The following is a 6,299-nucleotide window of genomic DNA, read 5'->3' as shown; positions in this document are numbered from 1 at the left end:
CTGCTGAACTGGAGATCCAAACCCCACTTCACTGCACTGAAAAGGAGTCATTGCCTGCTGGGGGCTGCAATGGTAACTGTAATTCCAGACACCTTTCGCATCTTCAAAAGGCAAAAAAAAAACCAAGAAGAAAGGAATAACTACACAGACTAGCCACTAAATTTCTAAACCATATAGTGTGTATGATTAAACTGGTATAGCTCAGCCAGTGAGAGTTCACACCGAAATAACACTAGCTAATGTTCTGGTTTGAGTTACTACAGAATTAATACCCTTCAGTGATTTTACTCTTCAGCTCAGTCTCTTCTAACTAACTGCACTTTCTGAAGTTAATGGCACATTTTTTCAGACAGTGTCTGCTTCTAGAAGTGGTAATGCTTGGTGTTTACAGCTACTTCTAAAGATTTGGAGGCAGAAAGGCTCTTGCTTATTACACCTGCGTGGAGAAGCATATGGGACAGGTGACTCTAAACTGACAACAGGGTATTCCATCCCATATTCGGTATAAAGCTGAGGGAATCACAAGGGTCAACCTCTCTTCTTCAGCGGCCAGTGTCCAAGGAGGACTCAGCCTGTTCTGCCTTCGATCCCAATCTGAGCATTCCTGAATCTCGTTCCAGAATCCAGCTCCTGAATCCTGTTCCCTTTGCCGCTCAGTCCAGTCTGGGACTTCCCCAGCATCTGCCCACAGCATCAGTGGTGATGGTGAGGAAATTGCCATTACAAGGGTGGGTGTTGGGTTTCATACCGGTTTTGTATATATTTGTAAATATTTCATTTTGCTGTTATTGTTTCATTAAAGTGGTTTTAATTTATTTTCTGATCCCCAAGTCTCTTTTTCTTTTATTCCTTTCCTCTTCCCCTTTGGGAAGGAAGAGGGGTTAATAGAGAGCGTCTGCTATTGTCCAGTGGCCAGCCCAGCCTCAAACCTGGACAGTTAAGCTGAACTGCCCCAAAAGGACAAAAGCTTCTCCAGATTCCAAGTGACAGTCTCTGCCACAACAGTTTCTTTGTGCTTTGGCATACACAAACCCCAAAATATTCAATTCTGAAAACATAATTTTGAAGAGAATTATCCTCACTCCTTTGTCATGCTCCCATAGGTGAACAACTGAGAATGAACTAAGCGTGCACAGACAGAAAAAAAATCATGCTGCCAGCTCTGAAAATTATTTCTAACACTTTTGCAATACTTTCCCATATGAGTAGCTCTCAGACATTCAACACAACCATCAGTCCTGTCACATCTCATGCTGAACAGTCTCTTCTAGGGAATAACTAAACAGGCAACTTTTGAGGAGTACAATATTTTTCAGTGGATAATTCTCTATTCAATCCTAAAGTTGCTGTGTCATGTTTTAAAGTTGCATGTTTCTGCCCTGAGGATAGAAAATGGGAGGCAAAGTGTTTCCTTTTTTTACAGTTTGGTAGAGTTTTAGAGAGTTGGTACAGTGCAGCTAAAAGTTCTCATGCAAAGGTCCTTTAGGACTAGAGTTGTTTTCTCCTGAGTAAATCCTCTGCTGGCTTGAATGGCCAAAAGCGAGAGCATCTCTCCATGGATGGGATCTGCTCTGCATGGCTTCCCATGGGAAAATCCATCTGGGCTTGATGCAATTCTGCATGCCTGTGGGGTACCCAGGATCTGAAGGGCATGGCTTCCCATGGGAAAATCCATCTGGGCTCGATGCAATTCTGCATGCCTGTGGGGTGCCCAGGATCTGAAGGGATGTATGATTTATCCTCTATCTATATTCCTTTTCCTGTTCTGTATTATTAAAGCAGTTATCTTATTAAACCATTTGTTGTCGAGACTTTCTTAATCTGAAGGGATGAACGATTTATCCACTATCTATATTCCTTTTCCTGTTCTGTATTATTAAAGCAGTTATCTTATTAAACCATTTGTTGTCGAGACTTTCTTACTGAGACTGCCAGCCCCGTGCTGGCTCTTTCTCATCTCCCCCTGCCAGTCCAGAACACATTCACTGGGTCTCGATCAGTTTTTATTTTAGGTTTTGTAAAACATCACCCAAATTACAGCAAAAGACCTTTCCAAAAGTTTGGTGAACAAATGTTACCCCTCTGTAATAAAAAGGGAGTCGTCCTTTCTCCTGACGAGGCCTGCAGAGTCGGGGTATCATTTAGGTCATTGCAAGTTGCAGCACAACTGAATCTTCCAGCACCCCTTCTATGGTCTAATTTGTAAATCTGATTCGGGGGAATCAAACTTCAGTATCTCACTTTATGTTAGGTGTCTTGGCAAGACAGAGAAAGCCTACAAGGTGTTCAGAGAGGTTGCAGCCTGCAGAGCTCTTGCTGACATGACATTATAGCTATTTCAATGACAGCACTGAAATCTGGCAGCCAGTCATCTCCACAGGGGATCCTAGGAGGAAAAACTAGACTTATTAATATTTAAAGTTTTAGAAGACCATACAGTTAAGAAATGCTGCCAGGCCAGAGATGGCAGCAGATAAGGAGGAGGAGAAGGAAAAAATGCGATGCCTGGAAGGGAATGCTCATTCATTTTCCTGAATCTGAGGGATGGTTTGTGTCAGCCGCGGCCTTAGTTGAGGGGTGCATGCAAATCTGTTCCCCCAAACGCCTCGCTGTCAGGCGGCCACGGCTGTAGCCTCACAGCCAGCAGCAGTCCCCCTCCAGCAGGAAAATCCTCACCTGACCAGCACCTGGACCCAAGACCATTGTCATTGGGCAGCTCTCTTGCTAGCATGCATTCTTCTAAAAATTGCCATTTTAAGAGCATAATTAATGTCTCGCTGGATTGGACCAGTGGTGCATTTATCCATGTGCTCTGTTCCAAGTGCGGAGAATAGGAAACGCACTTCAAAGAGAACAGTCTGATATCCATGACCTTCCTTTCTGTGTGTGTTCAGCTGAACCACTGTACACAGATATGTCTATTTCCTTTTCAAAACCTTGCAATGTCAGAAAAAAAATAGCTAGGTAGCTCTAAGATAGTCTTGCATGTAGAGAACCTCATAGTTCAGGCTGCCTGTTTGTTGCCTGGGCTATTTTGGTGCTTTTAGCTGCAGACAAATAACTAAGGTTGAGAGTTACAGGAAGAATTCAATCTGCTATGTCTGAAAAATACAATACCTTCTCCTCATTCTTAGACTTTTTTCCTTAAAATATAGGACAAATTTTTCAAGAAAGACACGTCAACTTACAAGGAGCTTAAAAATAATACTGGTAAAAAAAATGGGCTCTTCAAGACAAAGTCTTACGTAGCTTATCACATGGGCTAGTTTGTTTTTTAGTCTTCATGACCTGGCTAGTAGGAAGTTGTAAAATTTACCACTGATAGAAAATAAATTAGTCTTTTGGTTAGCCTAGGATTGAATTTCTTTACCTTTTTTTTTAATCATTATTGAGTTTTATTCTTATTATTTTTCATAAATGAAAGTTACAGACATAGTGAAAGCTGATGAATAAACCTCTTCTCCTAAGAATTTTTTCTTCCTTTAAAAGGCAGTCGGATCCCATTGCTCTTATGAGACATGAGCGGCAGGATGCCCCAAGCATAGGTACCCACCTGAAGGACACCACATCAAAGCCACCTCTGAAATGCTGGAATCCAAAACCAGTATAAGATCACATACACATTGTTGCTATTTTGGTTTCCCTTGTTTTCTTATTTATTGGAATCAGAACACATGATAATTTTTAAAACACTGAAAGATAGCCCACTCCAGGGCTGGTTGATAACACTGCCACCTCTTCCAGGAGTCTTTTAGTATTGGATACATTTGTCCTGACTATAAATTGCACAAAGAAAGAACCTCAGTACCCTCTTTTCTCTAAAAAGTCTGGTGTGGGAGGGAGGAAGGATTGCCATGGTTGTTACAAGAACTGTAAACTAAAGGCTCAAAGACAACGAAGAAAATTGAACTCGCTATTTTAAAAGTTCAGAGGATATTTTTAATCAAATTTTCATTCTTTGGTTTTTTTTCCTGAGTGGGACTGTTTTCATTCATAAACTTTATGATCATGGTGATCCTGTTATTATCTGCTTTTCAAAATGCATTAAGATCTTCGAGGGTCTAATATACCACACTTGGCCACCAGCAGAGTGGGGAAGAATCCTCCAAATCCTAGGTATTAGAGTAAGAAATCCATAATAAATGCTGTACATAAAATATAAAGCTTCATCTGGTGTGTGTGACAACATTTGGCCATTCTGCTCTCATGAGGCAAGGAGGGGAGGTAGAGAGGGGGTGTCACCCATCGCTCTCACCTCTGCTCGTGCTGGTTGTGGGGGCTGTGGATGCCCAGCATGTGGTGGCTCTCTGTTCTTCCCCACATTGGTCTGTGCTGACAGCTGACTGCCCAAAACCACACAAGGAACTAACATGATGCTACACTCTCCACTTGCTCCCTGAGCACACTGTGGTGAGGTCCAGTCACATACTACCCCAGCCAGTGCCATAAAAAAGGAGCCTATGGTTAGACTATATAATTACCTGTTGATGAGTGAAATTTTAAAAGCAGTGATTCTATAAATACTTCTATACGCCTGAAAGATTGGTCAGAATGGCAAACATAAAGTTGAGCAGCCCTTACCTGGAACTGACACGCACATTTCAAGCCATCACCCTCTTCCTTGCACACTCCTCCGTATTTACACGATGATTCATCACACACTCTTACATCAGATTCCCTTACATTTAACTCTGTAAAAAAAACAGAAAAAGGAGAGAGAAAAGAAATTGTACGATGAGTAATTCTGGGCACTGTCTTGTCCTTAAATCCACCGAGCCCCGCTGCTGCCTTACTGTCACACAGAAAGCAAAGGAAAAAAAGCCAGAGCTGTTCCCTGGGCTGACCTGCATTAACTCCATCCTGCTCCCCAGGGGCAGGTCCTGCTACCCAGAGGTAGCTTTGTCTGGTTGGCACAGCAGCTGTGGCTAAATGCTGCTTCACCATGCAAACAGATATAGAGCAGGCAGGTGTTTACACTGCCCAAATTACTTTCCTGTAATTACATCCAGCCGGGGATGCCCCCACTACAAATGCTTCCTCCACAGAAGCTGCGCCTAGCAGGAGTCAGGACCTTTACACAAGCTGCAGCCTGTGTTTCTCACCCACTACCTCTTTTTGCCTTACTCACCACAAAGGTCCTGAAGAAGAACAAAAGCTAATACATCGGAATTTATCTGCCTGGTTTTCCAGTCTCCAGCTTGCTCACAATCTTATCCTTCAAACTAGAAATAAGCTGAAGTGTGTTTAAACTATTATAATTTGCTTGCACCGTAGGAGCCGGAGTAATGATCCAGAGCCCTCTGTCTTGGCTGCTGCATAACAATATGGAGCCCAAACGCAGCTCCTGCCTCAGGAAGCTTACAGCAGAGGGACGGCTGGTGAGAGGGAAGCCGAGGGGATGTGCATATCAACTGCACAGGCACCAGCTCCAGCACAAATGTTGCTTTTAAATGGCTTCAAGCTTTTGAGGGTATCACATCCCAGGGTAGTTTTAAAGGAGAAGAAATACATTCTTTTAAAATAAGTATTTGATTTGACCTATATATAGGAGAGAGAGCAAAAGAAGGCACTGGTGGGATACTGGAAGTGGTCAGTGTTAGCCTAAACGTGACCTCACCAGGCTGTGTGGGAATGGTGCTATTACTATCGATTCCAAGGAAAAGATGAACACAACATCAAGGGCTCTGGAAAAATTCCATGCCACTGTTTGAGGCTGCACTGATATCAGAGGGTATCATTCAAAGCTCTGTGCTTTGGCTCGAGTCAGAAAACCTCCAGGACTATACAGCAATAAGACCCACTACAGAGATTCATTGACAGCAGTGTGATTTAAAATAACGTCTGTGACTTTTAATAAGCCAGCCCTATCCATCTGACTGGCTTACAGAAAGCACTGAATATCAGCCACTCAGAATTGGGGAAAGGTAGGTCAAAAGCTGAAGAAAATGCTTGCTACCACTTGCAGACTTGCAGACTTAAAGAGGCAGTCACCCTCCTGATCACCGCAGTGCCAGCACTTCAGTGTGACAGTGACAGACACCCTGGAAAACCGCTCCTGTGGGTTTATGTAACATTATATACTCTCACACATAGTTTATATAAATAAATATCTGATTATACAATGAGTTGTATAATAAATTATGCTATGTATCCTACACTCCTATATTTAACATAGCATAACCACGTATTTTTTCAGAGCACTAAAGTTACAGGGTTATAGCTCAACAGAAAGTCCAGTTATAATCAACATATTTTGTCAACTGTGACAAAAAAAAAAAAAACTGATTTTTTTTTTCCCT

General features: G+C 42.4%; 1 long non-coding RNA gene across 1 annotated transcript in view; it reads right to left on the bottom strand.

Moving 5' to 3' along the window:
* The window catches only part of LOC104494804, a 25,348-nt gene extending 20,654 nt beyond the window's left edge, over window positions 1-4,694 (bottom strand). Inside the window, exon 1 of the long non-coding RNA XR_727806.1 lies at window positions 4,582-4,694. This is a non-coding gene — a long non-coding RNA (uncharacterized LOC104494804). The remainder of the gene's footprint in view (window positions 1-4,581) is intronic.
* Between the last annotated feature and the right edge of the window lie 1,605 nt (window positions 4,695-6,299).

This window comes from Buceros rhinoceros, unplaced genomic scaffold, assembly GCF_000710305.1.
Source record: "Buceros rhinoceros silvestris isolate BGI_N320 unplaced genomic scaffold, ASM71030v1 scaffold9380, whole genome shotgun sequence".
NCBI classification, from domain to species: Eukaryota; Metazoa; Chordata; class Aves; order Bucerotiformes; family Bucerotidae; genus Buceros; species Buceros rhinoceros.
This window is presented reverse-complemented; position numbering and strand designations above follow the sequence as displayed.